This window comes from Etheostoma cragini, chromosome 6, assembly GCF_013103735.1.
Source record: "Etheostoma cragini isolate CJK2018 chromosome 6, CSU_Ecrag_1.0, whole genome shotgun sequence".
Taxonomy (NCBI): Eukaryota; Metazoa; Chordata; class Actinopteri; order Perciformes; family Percidae; genus Etheostoma; species Etheostoma cragini.
In genome coordinates, this window is record NC_048412.1 from 20,055,606 (window position 1) to 20,076,669 (window position 21,064).

Genomic DNA, 21,064 nt, shown 5'->3' on the forward strand with positions numbered 1-21,064 from the left:
CAAGACAGCAGAGCCTCTCGCTGAGCTGCGTTCAGGGCCTCTGTATCAGCTCTGTGTGCCGATAAACCCGGATACACCCCGTGCGCCAAAAAAAACTAGAACCTCATTTAGTCTATACATTTCAGAAGACTTCCATATAAATGAAATATAAGTCACTCTGGGGATTTGGTTGGAATATTGCATAGACATCTACTCGAGACATTAATACCATCGATTGCGATTAGGATAAGTTATTTGCAAATAACTGTGCAAAAGACGCACTATGAAGAAGGAAGATGGTACTTTATTACTAATTAAGTCATGTAAATGGGGTATTAGTGATTTTCTTCATACTGGCCTCTGTTCCTCTACTGTATGACAGTAAAGAGTAAATAAGGTGATTGATCTGTGGTCGATGTGGCAACAGTGGTCCTGCGGGAAAACATCAAAACACAAGCGCCAGGATCGGCCTCCACAGTTGGACCGACGCGTCGCTGATCCCGGAGTTTATTTGCTCTTATTTCATTTTTTTATTTTTTATTCATGATTTGAATGAAAAGTTTGTCCACAAATACCCGTCTTTTTGTGTCCACAATGATAATTGAATATAGGCTACTATCTGTTTATTCTTTTCTCTTTTTTTAGTGACGCATTTGTGCAGCGCGACAGCGGCACTTCCTTCCCCCCTCTGACCTCCTCCCTTCCGGGTCGGAACAACAAGCGCAGCGGCGAACCAATTCCAGTCCAGTCCGAGAGACGGTGGTCGGGCTTCGGCCTCACGTGCATCTCTGAGCCGGAGCGACGCGGAGGTCCAGGTCGGTGAACTTCCTCCACCAACCTGCCAATATCTCAGTCTCCCTTTACTTTTCTGGCTGCTTTTCTTTTAAACTTGCCTTCATTTGTCTTTTAAAACCTCGGTCATTATGTCCACAAATATGACATATCAAATTATTGGACGTGATGTCACTTCAGGTCAACAGGTTTTTCCATGGGATGAGTCATATGTTGTTAATTGAAAATTAAAGATCAAAACTGCAAGTGTGTCCATGTGGAGATGGGAATTGTGACACTTACTTGATGAAATAGTAATTTTATTCAGGATATATTTTAGATTTAAAAAATATCTGTAACAAGGGAATTTCCCCACTGTGGGATGAATAAAGTATTATGTAATCTAATCTAATCTAATATTACTGCACAATGGGAAGCCTTTGAGTCTCTCTCGCACTGACTGCTAAATCAGGAACTCAAATTATTAGGAACACAGACATTTTGATAATGATATCACGTGTAGCTTCAATTTTGAACGTTGCGAGATTTTCTTGGTCAGATACCTTGATCAGATTTGGATTCAGGGTTTGTTTTTTTTGTTTTTTCAAACAACTTTTTCTTGCTATTGAAAATGTGTCGGTGATGAAGCTGCACAGACCTGTCTGTGAATAATCAAAGATGTCCAATGCGCCATACAATAGCCCTTGGCCACAACCAGTCACATGAAGGATGCTCCTCCAGCCAGGGAGCTAATGTTTGAATGTATCCCCTGGCATCTCTGCTCCATCTTAATTCTACTTGGCTTATGTTAGCCCCTCGGTGCACCTTAAAATTTGTGTTTCATTATTCAGGCATCACTGTTTGGTTGTATACACACTTCTACCTGTTAAACTCTAAGCCTATAGGGCAATTGAATGACTCCTTTGTATCTTTCCCACCATCTCCCTCATGCCCCCCCCCCCCACACACACACACTTCCGTGGTCCTCATACCTCTGTCGTCTCTCACTGCCACACCTGGTAACTACATACTGGTACACAATAATAACAGCCAGATGTATCCATCTATCTCTCTATCTAGCCTGTCGGCAGTTAGTGGAGTGGCTGAGACTTGCAGGCGTGAAAGGTCAGTTAATCAATGGTGCACAATTTGACAAATCCCAGCGACTCTTATCGTCCTCACGGCGTTTAGGACCAAAAGGAGGACCACCGAGATAAATGCTTAATCCGGACTGCACTGTGAGAGAGAGAGAGAGAGAGAGAGAGAGAGGACAGAGGACAGATACACAGACATGCAAAGAGGTTGGGAGGTGGAGGGTTTGAAGGAGTTGGCAAGTGGAGAGAAATGGGAGAAAGAAGGAGACATGGAAATGGCTCAAAGCAAAATGGGAATGTGAACAAATGTGTCCGCATTTGGGAAATGACAGATCCTCCTATTCTCTGTCACAAATTAAAAAAAAAAGGGACAACTTTGTGACTCTTAGATCATCGAATTTGCCTCAGGCTCGACAAGCCATGCACATGCCTTCTGGTTTGACATAGAAATCCTGGTTTACTCTCAGTCATGGCTCTGCTGCTGTGTGTGTAAAGTTGAGAAAAACCCGAGGAAAACCAAGGTGTATGAGTGGTTGAATTCTCCTGTGGCATGTTAGCCCGCCTGCAGCAGTGTGCAACCAAGAGGAAAATGAGCTTTTGTCCACAAGGCTGCCCTCTTTTTTTCCTCTCAGTATTTTGAACTGCAGAGGTTTGGATGGTGGCACAATTTATTTGCCCTTATACCCTTAACAAAGATCACCCCTGGATGACATGGTGGCAGTTGTTTTTTATTGAGCTGTAATGCACTTTTTTTTTCTTGTATGTGGTTTTGGCATTCATCTCATTAAGGTTAATGATCAATATAGTGTCATTGTCACCAAAACTAATTTCTTGAATGTGTGTGTTTTTTTTTTTCCCCACTTCGATGCGAGAGAGCTGCTTGAGCAATCACACAAACAGACGCTCATGTCCTTTATTTCCATCTCAATACAAGTTCAGTGTAATTCGATTGGGATTAGTTGCACTGGCATGACAGCAGATCCCTAGTATTGCCAAAGCACTTAGGAGGCAATGACAGGACCACATCGACGTGCGCTTACACATACACAACAACCCTGCGACTGGTCAACCTTGTAGAGAGAGAAAAACAGAGATAGAGAGAGACGAAGTGGAGAGACAAAGTGACAGCCAAGTCATAGAGGTTTTGGCAAAATTTCAGGATGATGAAGTTAAAGGATGTTTGAAAGTTGTCGAAAGAATTGCGAAAAGAAGAGGGGGAAAAATGATGAAGGGACCCAGATGATGAGCAGAGCTGAAGCATGACAGAGTGCGTCCAAAAAGATGAAAGAATGATTGACTCAAAGGGAGAGTGACGGAGAGAAAGGAGAAAGAAGGTAGGAGAAGAAATGGAGAAAGGAGGTAGAAGAGGTGACAGAGAGCTAGCAGGAAGAAAGGGCTGTGGACAGAAAAAGAGAGAACAAAAGATAGAGGGAGCAAGAGAGGATAAAATGTTTAAGAGTGATGTACGAGAAGAGCGGAGAGGAAGAGATTTACTAGAAGAGAGATTAAGTCAAGTTGTCCCCGGTCAGTCATTAATCCGATTTAAGAGCAATTAAGGTGAGACTGATTCCTTCCTAGAGAGAAAGAAATAGATGGAGAGGTTGAAGAGAGGGGGGAGAAAGAGAGGAGACAGCAAGGGAGAGAAGAAAAGAGTGATTGAAAGAGAAAAGTGGGAAAATAAAACTGGTGTCTGAACTCTGAACGCCTGTAAGTGGACAAATTAGTGGCAATGGAACGTTTACAGAAAACACGGCAACTCATTTCAAACTATGAGATCTAATTATTTTACAAAGTGACATTTGGCTACATGCACAAGTTACGACTTAAAAATAGATCAACTTACATGTAAAACTGTTGAAGGGCAAACTGAGGTGAGGGTGAGGTGATATATATATATATATATATTTTAGTGTATATATAGTACATTAGTCTGTGTGTATATATATATATATATATATATATATATATATATATATATATATATATATATATATATATATTAATTTGTAGTGCATGAGGTTTTAGTGGTGGTTTTCTTAAACACTGGTATCCTTTGAAAAACAGACATTTCCCGTGAGATGAGGATCATACAGAAGTAACACTATTGACCGAAGCCTAATGTGAAAGCAACCAGCCAGGACCTCCAGCCTGCATGTTGGAGCTCTACTACCTGTGAGATTATTCCTCCGAGAGCGGGCAGAAGTTGTTAAGTTGAGTTTCAGCTGTACGCAGACAGGCCGTTTCCCTTCCATCAGCAAGTGACAGAGAAGGGCAGAGAGGAGAAACAGACGGAGAGTGAGAGACAAAGTGAAAACGAATCTCCCTTGAATGAAAATTAAAAAAGCACAGAAGCAATCAAGATAGCTCCCTTCTTCCTCCTCATCCTCCTCCTCCCCCTCCTCCTCCCACTCCGCCAAAGCCCTCCAATCCCAGCTCGGTGTGCTCTGTTGTTCCAGATGTGTATCAGAGGTCTCAGGGTTGACACAGGGGTCCCTCCACTGCTGTAGCATTTCTATGTCTATTGGTAGATGTTGGTTCTGATAGCTCGGCCGTCTGACACGTACACAACAGTACATAAATCAAACGCACACATACACACACTCACTTCATTTATCTCCCACTCAAGCAGTGCGGTGATAGCGGCCAACTCTGCATAGAGTCAGAGAGAGGGAGAGGTTGTGCTCTTTCCTGTTAAATGGAAAAGTAATGGGTAGCTGTAAAAGGTTTACTTGTGTTGCTGCCATCTCTATTGTTCTGGCCTTCCCAGTGTTTGTGCCTCTTTTGTTGGATGTGCTTGAACAGCATATAGCACCCTTGACTACTTCCATAATTGCCGTTCCACATAACTGCAGGACAACGCTGTGTTATTATGAAGCCTGTTAAGGCAAAGAATGGAGCAAATTGAAAGCTGAGGTCATAGATTTTGTGCAACATTTTAGGCATCTGATTGGAAATTATTATAGATGATTTCTTTCACTTATAGTACATCAATGCTGAATACATCTATTTTTTAAAAGCAGCTCACCATTATAGGAACAATTACCTTGTACACATCTCCTTATTTTATTTCATTTTTGTATCCTGGCTTTTCTCCTATCAATATTCGGTCTATTTTTCTGTGGCGCATCCATTGCAGTTTCTGTGAACCAATCTGAAGCCCATCACAAGACCCAGATTGAGAGGCCATTTGGCTGCTGTTGACAGGAGGGAGCAGCTATTGACAGGGCCCTGCCGGGGAGGCGTGTCTCAGGCCCCACGTCCAAAGCGTTTGTGGCGTTTAATACACTGTAGCAGTGGTCTTCACAGCCCTCACGCTGCATGCTACTGCCATAAGGATCAATATGCACTGGGTTAGAGAGAAATGGACCATCTGATGCACACTCAGAGAGAGGGATGAGGGAAAATGAGTGAGTGAGAGAGACAGAAACAGCAGGGAGGGGTGGGGTAGCAAGAGATTTAAAGTAAAAAGAGAGAAACAGGCTTGAAAAAGGAGAGATGGCGAGACCAAAAGGAGAAGAAGGGAAGAGAGGAAATAATTAGAGGCACGGTTTAAAAGACATGGAGGCAGAGCGCTACCCAGCATGGAGATGGATAGCAAGAGAGAGAAAGTGGTCAGCAGTTGAAAGAGACATTCAGCTGGGAGAGAAAACAGATTGGAGTGAACGGCGATAGACACTGAAAAAGAGGAAGACTCTAGACACCAGTGAGGGTACACACAGGAAAGGAAAAAAGACATAAGGGAAGAGAAGAGTGGGAGATAGGAAGGGAGAGGGGGCGGTAGACGAAAGGTGGGGGGAGAAAAACAGAGAGCGAGAGAGAGGTGCGGGAAAGGATGAGGAGAATGGAAGGGGAGGGGGGTAAAATTTCCATCAGGTTTTCAATTGGGGCGGATCAATAGTGTATTAGAGCTCACCTTGACCCCGTCTCTCCCCCTTCTCCCCGGCCCAGCACACAGGCCAAGCTTCTCCCCCTCACAGCAGGGGACAGAGAGGGGGAGAGATTGCATTACGGCCTCCCTTTCTTGGACCAAAGTGGCAGAAAATGGCACAATAAAAGCAAGAGCAGACAGAAAGATAGAGGAAAACTAAGTCACGGCAGGCAGAAACAGAGAAAGTGGAGTAAGAGAGACTGGTGCGAGCTGGAGAAGACACCAGCGGGTGATGTTGTGCTTGCTTGGACAGAGCTTTCTGAAAGAGGAAACCGGTCGGGTGCCGGGGTTTGTGTACATCATGCAAACGTGACTTGTTTGTATCACCACAACACTCAAAAGGACAGGTTTGAGCCAAACTGTTGTCCACACAAAACACATGATTGCACACTTGCATGCGTACTTACATACATACAGAGTACAGATGCACACTTGCATATAGAAGTATGTAATAATAATATAGTTGGGCACGCTCTTGATTCACTCGCAGAGACTGGATAACCTTGATAGTTAGTGTACAAGCCTGATCTTATTTGTAGAAAGCTCATGTGTATTTTTGTTTTATATACATGATGCAAACTTGAAAGTTACTGAAATCACTCTATTTGCTTCTTGCTAAACCTACCCATAATCTTTCACTAAACTGAATCTTACTGTAGTTATATGCAAAAACATCGTAGAAAACAATAATGTTCAAAAAGTGACGTTTGACATTACAAAAACGCTGAATGTACTCTGAGGTTTTGCATAATCATCTATGCTGTCATGTCTGGTGACAGGGTTGGCTATACTTACAGCTTATCAAGTAGTTATAACTCAACCGTTAATAAACATTTGCCTACTTACGCATCCAGCAGACACAGAGAAGCTTGAGAATTAAAGTAGAATTATGTTTCTTATTTACAGGCCTTGTTGCTACATTTTGGTCTCCACCAGCACCTAAGAACAGAAAGCTGGACTTCCGTCTCTAGCTTCTGGTTTACTTTGATTTTCTGAAGTTCCATGCTAGCCAGGTAGCATCCATTCACCTTCATGCAAGCATATTAGAGGGTTGCTTATGCTTTTGTTTGGGGTGCATGAGAGGTGTGAGACTCAACCATGCAGTCCATTTGTGTCAGAGAAACAAAACAATAAACCAAAAGCTGTGCAGAGCTGCTGTTGATCATCAGTGTGTATCACACTACCAATTCTAGTCAAAAACATCACACAAACATAAACAGTAATCTTGTATTTTTTTTTAAAATACAGCACTGCAAAAACTAGATCATTTTTATCCATAGGATGTGGTGTGAAAGCTTTCTGTGTTATTTCTATGACCTGCGTGAGGATAAGTTTCTTACAAAGACTCAAGCATGCACACACACACACACACACACATACACACAGACAGTGTATATACATATAGCTGGTAGGACACTCTCCATCACTGGAGGACAGCAAGATGTGAAGCTGTTTGAGGAGGACAGGGGCAGAGGGAGCGCGTTGATGGGGGGGAGAGGTTGAATAAAAAAAAAATTGATCTGTGAATTTAGCATTTAGACACAGTTTACAAAGCGCCCAGGAGCAGAGGGGACTGTGCGGGGGAGGATACTTAACTTTACAATAGGTCATCTCTGCCTATTTGACTAAGTGTAATACTGACATCCTGGCTTGTATGCTGCACTGTGCATATACCCCAGAAAATAAAAGCAAAATGCTAAACTCAGATTCTCCTCTCCTCTATCCATCTTTGGGTGAGCGTGTGATTTAGCTGTATAGACAGGAGCTTGTTTGTAAAAGTGCAGACCTACTAGCAGCACCATCCTCATCTCTTCCCCACATTTCCTAATGCTGTTCCTATTGTCACCCATCCACACTCCGGTGCACATGCACACGCCAAGACACCCGACAACAACACACAAATGCGCACACACACGCGCACCCTATCTCTGACACACACACAGTAACACACAAACTCTGTCCCACTCGCTGAGGGGGAGAAAAGAGGAAAAAAAGGAGAGAAAAAAGAAATCGATCGCCGGGGATAGCGGTGCGCGTCGGAGAATCGTATCTTGTCAAAATAATATATTACCCTCATCCCCGCCTGATCGATGCGGTGGATTAGGGATGGAGGGCTCCCTCTCTCCCCTCCTCTCTCTCCTTCTCTTCCTCCTCGGTGCTTGGTGCAGTTTAATATTTACCTCCGTGAAAGAGCGGCCGCGACGGCTCTCAGCCCTAATTGATTCCGACACATGGGGCTCTGTGCTCAGGCTGCGGATGAGAGAGGGAGGGCTGGCTGGAATGCAGTGGGAGAAAAGATAAAGAAGGAAGAAGAAAATAGGGGAAAGAAAGAAACAGAAAAAAAGAAAGGAAAGAAGAAAAAGGGTGTAAATAGCAAAATAGTGGAAAATGTGGTGAATGCATGTGCCTATTTCAAGGAGGGGAGAGACAAAAGACATAAGGAATCTGAAAGAAGCTGCAAAAATAAAGGAAAGGGCAGAAGTGAAGCTAAAGTATTCCGTTTAAAGAAGTGGATGGATAAAGTTAAAAGAGGTGATAGAGAGGCAAAGCAAGAGATGAACTAAAGGAAAACCATGGAGGCCAGAAGAAAATATGGTTGGAAATTTGTAAGATGGACAAAGGACAGCTTGGGTTAGAGAGGAGCGCGATAGCACAAATGGGGAGGGGGGTGAATGGGAAGGATAGCAGAGAGGAAATGAATCAGGAAGAACGAGGGAAACTGAGAGGAGTAGGTGGAAATGGGACAGCACGTAGAAATGGCACCAGGAGAACAGGAAGAGTAACAGGAGGGATGAGGGCCGGGGAGAGCAAATGAGAGGGGATTAAGAGAGCGACATGAAGATGGATAGAAACAGAGGAGTGAAACATGACGGGCGGGATGTAGAGCACCAATAAAAACGCGAGAACAAGGAGGAAAGAAATAGGGGTGATGATGAAAAAAAGAGCATGCCGCAGAGGTGACAGAATGATATCAGGTGGGATAGACAGAAAACAGGAGTGATAGCGGAGCAAGAGGCGGAAGGGTAGAGAGGGACCATATTTTCCGTTGAAGGAACTGGCCTGTCATGCTGTTCCGCCAGCGCAGAGCAGCTCTATAAAATACAGGGAGCAGGCGGGTCGTGTCGGGTGACTTATGTGTATATCTAGGCTTTGTCAATATTTCTTTCTGTCTTCCTTCCTCTGTGCTTCCCCTATTGCCTTCTCGCTCCTGTGCTCTCTTTTTCCACCTCCAATTGTGCCTCCACTCCCTATCTATGTGTCTGTTTGTCCCAGTTAAGTGCTCACTTCTTCTTCACAGCAGCCTTGTTCATCTTTGCTCCTCTTTCCTTTATCAAGCAGGTGCAGATGTAGGCTTCTGTATGTGTGTGTTTTGAAAGTCTTTAAAACCTTCTTCACACATTGGCTTGCAAGCAAAACCTGATTGTGGCACAATGATCTGAGGACTTGGCAGGCTTGTGTCTCCCACTGATTCTCCATTATGATACAATACAGGCAGGATGATGAGCCCTGCAGTAAAATTGACATTATTGACAGAGCGCCAACACAAATATTCTCATTGATGTTTGTGTCATCAAGGATGTCTCTAACCCCCCCCAAAAGAAGCAGACAGCTACTGGTGTTTCTCACCTATCAAACCTACAGTCCCTGTTTTTAAGTTTCTCTTATGCATGAGTGCATGTATGAATGAATGCATGTGTTTGTGTGCATCTCTCTGCATGCACACTCCTCTAGTCAGTCTTTGCCCCAATACAGAAGCACCGGGTGGTAGGCTGATTTATTCATGTGGTCCCAGGGAGGATTGCACCTCCTCTTCCTCATTTGGCATGGTTTAGTATCCTGAGCACAGCCCTGCGGAGACCCAGGTCCATGGGGGGGCCAGACATCCTGCAGATACACTGCCCCAGTCTTCAACTGGTGGACACTTACAAATTACCCTGCTCTACATTTCATGTGTGTTCATTAAGAAAACACATCAAAACTTCACAGCTGCAATGTTGCCTAGATTTGACTTTAGTTAATGTGTTGACCACATGTAACTTTCATGCCCAGTTTGGGTCCAGATGGGTCCTTTTTGGCATTTTAGGCCTTTATTAGATATGACAGCAAAGATATGAAAGGGGAAAGAGAGAGGGAATGACATGCAGCAAATGGACGCAGGTCAGATGTGACCTGCAACCACTGCGTTGAGGACTAAGCCTCTATATATGGGAGCATGCTCTACAAGGTGAGCTACCCTGGTGCCCAGGTGGGACATTGTTTGTATTAAGAGAGTGAAAACGAGGATCTTAGTTTACACTGGTGTAAAGTAAAAGAGAGAAAAATCTATTAAGGTTTTGGTTTACACTGGTATAAGGAACACACAAAACATCAATGGTGATTGTGATATGGATCTTGCTGCCATCACGAGTCCATGACCTGAGTGTCACCGTGGAAACTGAGACAGGAAAAAAAGATACAGGACATAGAAGTTGTATTCTAATGAAACAAAAGTTTTTTTTTTTTAACTGAAAATTCCCATTCCATCTCCGTGACTTCCTTTGTTTTTGATCTATTTTTTTTTTGTTTTTTTTTCGTTTCTCCCTCTGTCGCTGCGTCTGTTCTTTATTTACACCTCTCCCGGTCTCTCTGCAGTGGCTCAGGGAGCGGTAACAGAAGTGTCACTTGTCATTATTGGTCTAATTCAGTAATCCGTCATCGTGCACTCACTGTATGCAGCGCATTATATGCCGGCACAGCAGGTGTACTACGCACTGAGGTGGAGATTCGATTTGACACGCACACAGGCGAGAGGGCCGACGGGGGCCGGGGCAGACGTGTGTATGTGTGTGTGTGTGTGTGTGTGTGTGTGTGTGTGTGTGTGTGTAAGAGATAGTGGGAGATAGAAACACAGATAGAAAGATGGAGAGATTGAATTTGTGTGTGTGTTTGTGTGTGTGTGTGTGTGTGTGTGTGTGTGTGTGTGTGTGTGTGTGTGTGTGTGTGTGTGTGTGTGTGTGCGCACATGGATTCATGACTTCTGTGTATAGGAAGAGACAGAAATGTTATTGTAGTAAATATGGAAACAGTCATAACAGGATATATATCCATTATATCCATAATATCCATTATATCCATTCATTTAGAATCTGTGTGTGGCCAGGTTGGCTCATTTGGTAGAGCAGGCGCACATGTGTAAAGGTTTACTCCTTGACGCATGGGCCAAGGGTTCAACTCCAACCCTTTGCTGCATGCCATTCCCCTTCTTTCTCCCCTTTCATGTCTTCAGCTGTTCTGTGGAATTAAATGCCCCCTAATAATAATCTTCTAAAAATAATTTAGATGAACTCTGCGCTTGATGAACTCTTGAGTTTGTCTTGTTGTGTCTGAAATATTTATCTTGACTTTAAAGTTTGTGTTCATCAATGTGCTGTAAATGTTTTGTGACCCCAAGGTCCAAGTAAGCCAGTCAACAGCCAGTAAGGAAGATAAAACTGTCTGAAAACAGGGCTATAATACAATCTACAGTACAAAAACAAGGCTGATTTAAATGTGGTGTTGAGTCGTATTGATTCTCATTTGTGGTTGGTTCTCACGGGGTTATCTGGACTGTGAGTTTTTCTGTAACATTAAGAAGATATTCATTATAAATGTGTATATTTTAGAAAGTTGTAAAGAAAAGAACAATTTATGCAATTTACTCAGTTGCTTAATACTGTCAATTCAGTGTGATTTATAAAATTAGTTCTAAAAGGCTTAGCTTCTTTTTGGCATGCGCCAGTAGTTTATTTTCTTTTCACCTCTTACTAAACATCTTGTCTGTTTGGGAAATACAAACATATTTACATATTTCTATTTTTCCCCAGGCATTTCTGCCTTTATTTGACAATTACAATAGAGAGATGTCGGAACACGAGGGGAGAGAAAGGAGCAATGGCATGCAACAAAAGGGACATGTATGTGGTCAGCATCTTAAACCCTTAAGACACCCAGACACCCCCAAATTGTGTGATTAAATCATATGGACTCATTACTTCACACTAATAGACACCCTCAAAGGATGTAACAGGATGTTTCAGTGGCCAGATGTTAGCCAAGGTTTCTCTCCATACTGTCGACAACAACAACAATAACAAAAACAACGTAAACCTGTGCCAGTTTTTAGACAGTAGTTTATACACAAACAGAGATCCAAACATTAAATCTCCCAGATTTTTGGTGGACCTCGTGCATGAGGATTAACTGCACTCTGGAAAAACTGGAGGGTTATTGTAGAAGCGCCACGAGAAGACCATCAAACCCAAAGTTTGGGACCCAAAGATTATTAAAGATACAAACCAAAAGTAGCTATGTGAAATTGTAATTTAAGTCGGAGATTGTCAGGTTATGTAAGATGTTGCTGTAGTTAGGGCTTCTTTTTAAAGGCAGAGGAATGGTTTCTGAAGGCAGGTGCTTATTCAATCCGCTTCTGTCTATCTTATGTTTTTTTTCTATATAAACAAATATCCGCATAAAATAAGCTAATATCTCCCGATTCATCAGTCTAACTCTGCCATAGATATCTGGTTATGCTAGCTGTAACATGACTTTTACACTACTGCAAACAAAATATCCAGCTCACTTGGTGGTGCGACTTTCGACCCAATCTACCCACACTATTTGCGTATTTGTCAAATCTCAACACCAGTCAGGCCCCATCCAGGACATCATAATGATTTTATCCTCTTATTTAAAATAGTTTTAAGGTTAATCATTCATGTGTGGGATTTATATTAAGTCCTAATTGCCGTTCCGGATGTCACCATGATTATGTGTTCCATTGTAAAATTTTTGTTTGTTTGTTTTTTTACATACAAATACTTTCTGTATGACACCAATTAATCATAGTACACCTCTGGAAATTTAGACAAACAGGCTTGTAGTTTGCTCCCCATTATTGATGGCACCATTGAGCAGCAGCAGCAGTCACTGGCTGCACTGCTCTCTCAAAGGTCAACACTTAAGTACGTTTGTAGTTCAACAAAGCTGAATGTTCCCTCACATGTGACACAATATTGATTGCATACATTGTGGTTTAGGGGGATCCCCTGTCATTCCCCCACTTTCCCTGTGGTGCCAGCTGCAGTGCCCTCTGGGTAGCAGAGGTTTTTTTGTGTGTCTGAACCTGCGTGAGTGGGATGGGGTTTAAGGTTTGCGATGTTGGGGCTTCCCTTTCTCTCTTTATCAATGGCAATTTGTATGTGAGTGCTCAGCTCTGTAGTCCCAGTGGGCACGGGGGATTTCATCATGGTCTTAACCCCACAAGGCTACAAATCCGGTTACCACTGTAAGTGTTTTAAACTGTTTAAACTATCAAAATGCTCCATGCTGAGTCCCAGGCCCTGTACGAGTCACGCCCAGACCCCACTGAACCATATGAGTCTAACTGCATTTACTTTACTTTTTCTCTTTTGTTGTTGTTGCTTCATATAACACCTGCCATTTCCACCAGTTTATAACTCCAGCTCTACGTAAGATGATTCCGAGGGGATTCAGTGCTATTGGTTTGTCTGAAGTTTTTACTGCTGGTTTTATCGATTCATTTTCATCACTCCTTTTTTCATTAACAAGTTAGCAAAATATGAGACACTTTTATGGGATTTGACTATCCTCCAACTTTTATCTTTTCATTGTTACATTATAAGCACTATATGTTTCAGTAGAATCCCCTGAATGACTGCTGTTGTATAATAACCTAAAATTATTATTATGGGGTTATTGTAATATCCGTAATAATCAATAGAAACACTCTTAGACGAAAGGTTTACCGTTTCAGTTGTAATCCTGTTCAGAATTGTAACATACTTACAATTAGCATAAATAAACCTTTAAAGGCCTACATTTAAGATGAGTCACCATGAGCCCAATTGTCTAGAACTTAAAAAAAATGCTTACTGGTGAATAAAAATGACACTGAAATGTAGGGAAACTCAAAACTTCTATTACTCTCAAGAAAATGTTTTAAAGTGTTAAGGGTAGCCTAATTATTGCAGTAGCTTGTAGACACAAGAGATATGATTCAATAAGCAGAGGCTTCAGCCAAATACAAACAACTTTACTCTAAATATACATTGTTGCTCATTTCAAAGGTGTAGTTAAAGATTCTAATTCAACACGCCATCGTTTGACGTTTTTATAAGCCCTCAGCATGAATACAATGTAATTATTATCTTATAAATTATGAGTAGGCAAGCTATAAGTTATTGTTAATAACACTAAACTCGGATAACGCTGGAAAGAAATGTCTGTCGCGCGTCACAGAAGTATTCTCTGATCACTCTCATCAACTGGAAGCCAAACATGCGTAACAGTTAGCCAAACTTTAAAGTTCCTCATTTTTACGTTTATTGTGCACACAAGTGTGCAAAGTGCAGACTTTTCAGTCTCATTGTACTTGTATTCCACGTTTCCTTTGCTGGACCCACAAGAATAGTGACCAGTTGGCTTATAAATATTACTGTATTATTAATCAAACATACAGTAAAAAACATCAAGATGTACTTCTGAAACACTAGTTCACTAATTGATTTTCAAGTCAAAGAGACCTGGCAATGATTTATCTATCGTGGTTTGTTGCCTGATGATGATCACCGACTGGAGGTTTGTTTTCCATTATTTAATCAGTCAATAGCACTCAATAACCCCCCCCCCCCCCCCCCCCCCCCTCTTGTGTGTCCAACCTGAACAATAACCCACTCTATCCCAGTAATGATTATAATATTCCATATTAATAGTCTGACCATTCACTGGTCCTATTTTGACTTTGTTAACGAGTTTATTTGTACTTTAGCATCCTAAACATGATGATTAAACCACTTGTAATGATGTGGTTAATAACAGATGTTATTGCAATATAAATGTGGGTGTGCAAAGAAGAGAAAATAAGGAGTTGAGGGGTGGGAAAGAATTATCGAAGTTGAGGGGGAAATGAAGGAAGGAGCAAGAGGAAGGAACGAAGGAACGAAGGAAGGAAAGTGTTTGAATTATTATCCTGTACAGCCTGTATGCCTGAGTGGACATGAGACAGAGAGCAGGGGGCGATATGGCGAGTTGTTGAAGAAAAGATGAGAGTTGAGCCCGAAGGTGGGGAGGAGAGAGAAAGGGCTGATGATGAATGGATGGAGAACAGGGATGAGAGGCGGAGCAGCATGAAAGAGTATATACGGTGCGCGGTCCCGCTCCGAGGATGATGAAACGTTAATTAAAGTAAACGAGCTACCTGAGCTCCCAGCTAACCCCCTGTCACACTCTGTCAGGAGACAGAAAGAGGGAGAGAGACGGAGGGAGGGAGGGGGGTGGAAATTTGACTGAACAGGAGAGAAGTTGGATAATCCAGCTGTGGCTTTAGTTCAAGGTTGATTGATGTCACCGTTTCAGGCGCAGGTCGTCATGTGTCTACATGAGAGACCGCATGCACTAATTATCAGTGGGTCATATATATGCTTAGCATGTGCACATATTTTTGGTCATACTTCTATGATCATTTTCCACAACTAAGGATTGGAACTAGTTTTAATTGCTTTCAGAGAGATTTTCTCGTCCTTGTTCTTGCAGGGACAGTGTATTTAGCTCTCTGCTGCAGTGACATCATAGGCAACACGATATGTGGAAACACATAGGCTAATTAAAAAATATAAAGATCAATATGCACCTATCAGTTACAGCAAAACAAAGGTTTGACAAAACAGGAGGACCTTATTTCACTGATAAGCATCTTTTTCTGCATGTATTCCAGCCTGTGTCCCCCTTTGTGTATATCAACCTTATTTCCCCTTCAGTCCACTCAAGGTTTATCCGCCAAGATCACCTTTGTTTCTTTTTTAATGCTCATATTCATTCAATTAATCTGGACTCTAATTTGTTTATATATTTATTTACTCGGTTTCGCTATCACTCTCTCCTTTTTTCATCTCTCTCCAACGATTATCCTGGCGTCTAATTAGAAATCGATGCAGCTGGGCCGGCGGGTATTTGCTATGTGTTTGTGGACGTTGAGAACAATTCCCCGGACAGAAAAGACTGAGAGAAGAAAGAGAGAGAGGAAGAGGAAACGCTACAGTGCACTGCACTGCACTAGGCACACACACACACACACACACACACACACACACACACACACACACACACACACACATGCACACGCACGCACACAAACACACATTCTGACAACCGACTTTATTGCTTGCAGCTATTCTTCTTTCTAAAAAGCAGTAGGCTAAGTAAAAAGAAAAAAGGAAAGAATGGAAGGAAAAGAAAAATGAAAAGAAAATCATTTTTTAACGACTGACACGAGGGATTTCTGCAGAATTGTTGAGGAGTGTTTCCCCGTCTTTTAGGAAAACAAACAAATCTCCAAGTGGAAAAGCACTTTAAATGTGATGGCCTGCATCTAACCCCAGTCCGTGCGCTGCCAAAAGACGAAGGAGCCAATTTATCAGAAAGTTCTAACATGCGCTTTGCTTATAGGCTCGATATGAATGTTAATAATAATAATAATTATAATAATAATAATAATAATAATTATTATTATTATCATTATTATTATTATTATTATTATTATTATTATTATTATTATGAGTAGTTGTAGTGTTATAATTGTTATTAGTATCATCATTGTGGGATAATAATTCATGCATGTGTTTAGCCTTAGGCCTCCGCAACATCGCACGAGTTGTAATCCATGCATTAGTCCAAATTTTATTTTTTTGTGTGCATGGCATGTGCAGTGAGTAAGATCAAGCAAAAACGATCGGAAAAGTATTTTTTGAAATATAAGTTTTTTTGCCCAAGAAAGAAGTCCAAATTCCCTCCTGGGTTTTGATTTCTAGGACATTAGTTTGCACTTCTTTCGCTTAAAAGAACTGCAAATACGAAGGGATGTTAAAAAGTTTTGAGGGGAGAAATATGCTCCAATTAGAGTGGATTGTTCCACACCTTTTAGTTCTTTATCTTCTTCTTCGGTCATTACCGTCGCCGGTGTCTATCTGAGGCTCAGACCGAGCTGGAGTCGCCTCCTCTCCGTCGTGCACCGTGTAGACGAGTCGGAATAGAAGCGACGGGTTAGCGTCATTACCGGAGCCAATCGAACCTAACGGCATTAGCTGCTGCCAGATGAAAAAAGAAAGTGTTCCAACCAAGTGAAAAAAAGAAGAAATGTAAGGAATGAGAACCTCGCACTTTTATTAGTTCGGCTTTACACCACGGTGTGTTTACCGTCTGTGCTCTGCGCTTTATTGGCTCGCCCCATAATCTGTTTTTGAGACACTGTTTCTCTCTGTTTTCTGTGTTCATCATCCCAAACCACCAGATGCATCACTTTAAATGTGTGTGTGTGTGTGTGTGTTTTGTGTGTGTGTGTGTGTGTGTGTGTGTGTGTGAGTGAGAGTGTGTGTGTGTGTGTGTGTGTGTGTGAGTCCGTGTGTGTGATGTCGGGAAATATCGTGTTGGAGTCTCACCCTTTTCTCCTTGTTGCTTCACATTTCGTCAACTCCCGTGATGCTTCACTTGTGCAAAAACCATCAGTGTGTGTGTGTGTGTGTGTGTGTGTGTGTGTGTGTGTGTGTGTGTGCTCTCTCATGTGTCTCTGATGCTCTGTGCAGCAGAAAGTCATATTTGAGACTCTATCCTTGCATTTTCTGTCAGTCTGTCTTTCCATCTTGTACGCTCATTAAACGTCCCTCACACACACACACACGCACACACACACACACTTTCACTCTCTCTCTCAATCTCTCCTTCTTCTTCCTCCGCGCCTCACGCTCCCCTTGCCCGTGGCTATATGATCGTGAAAAATGTGTTTACAAAACTCGCTCTCTCGCAGATCAAACCATACGGACGAATCAAAGACTTTGGAGAGAGGAGAAAGAGGCAGAGAGAAAGAGACATAGTGAGAGATAGAAGGGGAATAAGCAGAGGGTGTGTAGAGGCCTGATCATTTTAAAATTCTGTATGTTATTCCCTTTTTTATTCTCCTCTTGTGTTTGTGTGTGTGTGTGTTGTCTGCCTGTATCTCCTTTGGTAATACAATATATTTAAGGCACCCAAAACAACTATCTGTGTCTCACAGTTAAACATGAGATAATGCAATATTGATGTCTCCTCGTCCTCGCTATAACGCAATACTGGGCCCATTCCGGCTGGACACACTAACATGGGCCGATAGTGCCCTTGCACTTAAAAGAATTACTGTGATCCTGTAATACATTTTAGAGGGATGTTACACAAATGTGAAGTCCCTAAAGGAATATAGCAGGGTTAGTGAAACCAGAGGAGTTAAAAATGCTCGAAAGTAGCACCAGGTCACATTTCAGAAAAAGTATTCAGCTCAAGACACACAAGTTTTAATTTTTGCCTCTTTATGCATTTGTTTTTTCAAAAGAAAGATTAAAGATGCTGCAGGTAGCCCCAATTTAAAGTGACTTAATGTCACTTTAATTTGTTGCCTTTGTAAGTCGCTCACAGTAATGGAGACTGCATGCGCTTCATTTTGTTAATGAGTCAGAGTTTTACTCTTTTATAGGTTTATTAGTTGTTCATATTTTCCAGACTAGTTCCTTCCTTTAAAATATTTGTTAATGCCACACATTGAGACTGTGTCTCACTCTGGATAGAGATTGATGGACTGTGTAAACACCAGGAATAACAATAGAAACAAGTACAGGACTTTCTTTTTCTAAGGTCTTAAATGTTGTATTTTATAAAATTATTATACTCTTGTCTATGATGAAAAGATAAACAAAGACAACGGTGTCACACAAGAGGTTAAGAAGAAGAGTGTCAGAAGCTGAAGAAGGGAGTAAAGGATGAGGAGAGGAGAGGGAGGGGGCAGACAGACAAGCTGGGGGAGCGATTATAGCAGGGTTTATGTATGAGCTATTGATTGAGTCGGTGGTGACTTCTTGAGTGGTTAATTCGGGAAGTGAGAGCGATAGAGAGAGTAACTCACTGACCAGAGAGGGGAGGGTGAGTGGGGGGGATAAAGAGGGAGATAGAGAGAGAGCATGATGAGGTCGAGTAGAAAGAGAGAGAGAAGTGTATTTCCTTAGGTAAAAGTGTGGAAAACAAGACATTATTTGCAAAGAATTATGTTGTGGTTTTTAGCGACTAATGAGGACACTATTAACCCTGGTGTTTACTTGAGATTTGCTGTAATTCCTTGTCGTTTGGGGCCCCGCAGACCCCACTGCTGTATAATAAGACTATTTTTCTGACCTTATTCAAGTGGAGAAGTATTGAACCCCTGACCATTGATACAGTGGGCTTGCACATATGGTTAATATATAAAAGTAACCATAACACATTTATATTACATGTATTTGTAACATGTTCTGTGCATGAACAAATATATATGCCTTTTGTTTGCCGAAAAAGTAATTCACCGTCAAAAAGTTGTACACACAGTAGTTAGTTTTTGATTGGGGTCAATAAAACTGCAGAGAGGTTGTTTCATAGACTGTATATGGGTCAAATTCCTTGTTACAACTCTTATGAATGAATATGGAAATCCATTTTACAGCTGTGGTCTCTAAGATGAATGTCACATTTGTCTGTAGCAAACTTCTAAAATATCACTTCCAAATTATGGTAATAAGCAATTCTCATGAAATGAATTCAGCAAAGTATCAAGGTAATATGACAATGTTTTTGGAGCTGTTAAATGGCCGTGGGTTTCCAGGACCCCAAACAGAACATCCCACAGAAAACATGAAACAACATATTGCTGTAATATTCCAATATTCCTTCAGTGTGTGGAAGTAAATTATAGTAACCTTAAAACCTCTGTACCACTTTATTATCACTGCAATGCTCATAAGGCACCTGCATACATTTATAGTAGCAGCCTGCTTTCACATGCTAAACAAACATAGTCTCTATTTGTGGACAATTTTATATCCTTGTTCAAACTGTTCTTTTCCAGACATTGCAACCACCTCCTTTCTCTCTCCCACGTGGTCTCTATAGGCAGAGTTGAGTGAGGACACTCATCTGTTCACTGGAAACAACAGATGGTTTTCCTTGTTCTCACTGTATTACCTTGTCTGAGGAAGTCAAAATCGAAAGCAACAACTTGGACTAGGAAGCAAAATGGTGTGTCTGTGTGTGCGGGAGAGTGTGTGTGTGCGCGCGCGAGCGTGTGCACGTACATGTGTTTGCGGGTGTGTTGTGTTAGGGATCTGTGGCACTAGGCTACTGCCTATATATAGACTGGTTATTATTCAAAATGTGTCCAATGCATATTCGCCTGCAGTTTCGTTAGCAATGCATCTCTCATAGTTAGTTTGCTGGTAGGATATCCTGCAGTCAAATTCCTGAAAGCTGCGCGCGTGCGTAGGCTACGCGGGTTTTACGTAGATTTGTGTGTGTAAGCGCGTGTTTGTGTGAAGGTCAGCTCGCCGGCGCAGATTCTTTTCCTATTTCTCTTCCCTCTCGCGCAGGTTTTGATCTCTCAGCCGCGAGATCAAAGGCGCTCTCTGGCTATTAGTCAGCGCGAGCCATTGATCCCTCATCGATCCACGCGAGACACAGCCGCCCCGTGAACACTGCGCGAGGCTCCCCAAAGCTCCTCTCGCGCGTCCGGAGAGAGCGAGCAGAAGAGAAGCAGAACGTAAAAGAGGGAGATGGAGCAATGTGTGTTTGCGTGCGCGTGTGTTTTTCTACTTGCGCGGGCAGAGCCAAACTCGAGCATTTTCTTTGCCGCGGGACATGAAACAATGAGGCTCGAGCCGGTTTTAATAAAGCGCGCTTTCCCTCCTTTCAACTCTGGCGCGAGGCGGACGAGCCGGCAGCGGAGAACGATCGATAATTAATGACGATGAATAATTTAACCCTATCGATTGATACTTTTTTCTTCATCCTTTTCCCCCTTCTTTTTCTTATTTTCTTAAGGCCGGCGTTCCATACCACACTAATACCGTTTCACGCGCTCACATCCTTATCTCCACTCTCCTCCTCTTAAACTTGTTGGAGTTCTCCACCTTTCAAGCCTAGAAAAAACAGGTTTCCTTATTTATCAGATGATACAGTATTACTATTACACTATTACAGTACTATTTATGACCAGAGCCAGTCTCAACTTCATCTGACTGTATAATTGGAGCACTAAAAGGTCTCTACATGAATGAAATTGGCCAATAAAGGATAATACTGCTTATATTCTATATATTTGGTATTGTCAACAAATCCAATCAAGGAATTGATCCAATAAGTTTGTGTACGTATATTCCTCTGACCACCGTTATTACCCTGGTGCCATGAGTGACATATTCCTTTATTATCA

General features: G+C 42.0%; 1 protein-coding gene across 1 annotated transcript in view; it reads left to right on the top strand.

Moving 5' to 3' along the window:
• Nucleotides 1–21,064, top strand: part of erfl1 (Ets2 repressor factor like 1) — a 41,426-nt gene that overhangs the window by 3,403 nt on the left and 16,959 nt on the right. Inside the window, exon 2 of the mRNA XM_034873245.1 lies at nucleotides 625–794. The gene's annotated coding sequence lies outside the window, so the exon portion shown is untranslated. The remainder of the gene's footprint in view (nucleotides 1–624; nucleotides 795–21,064) is intronic.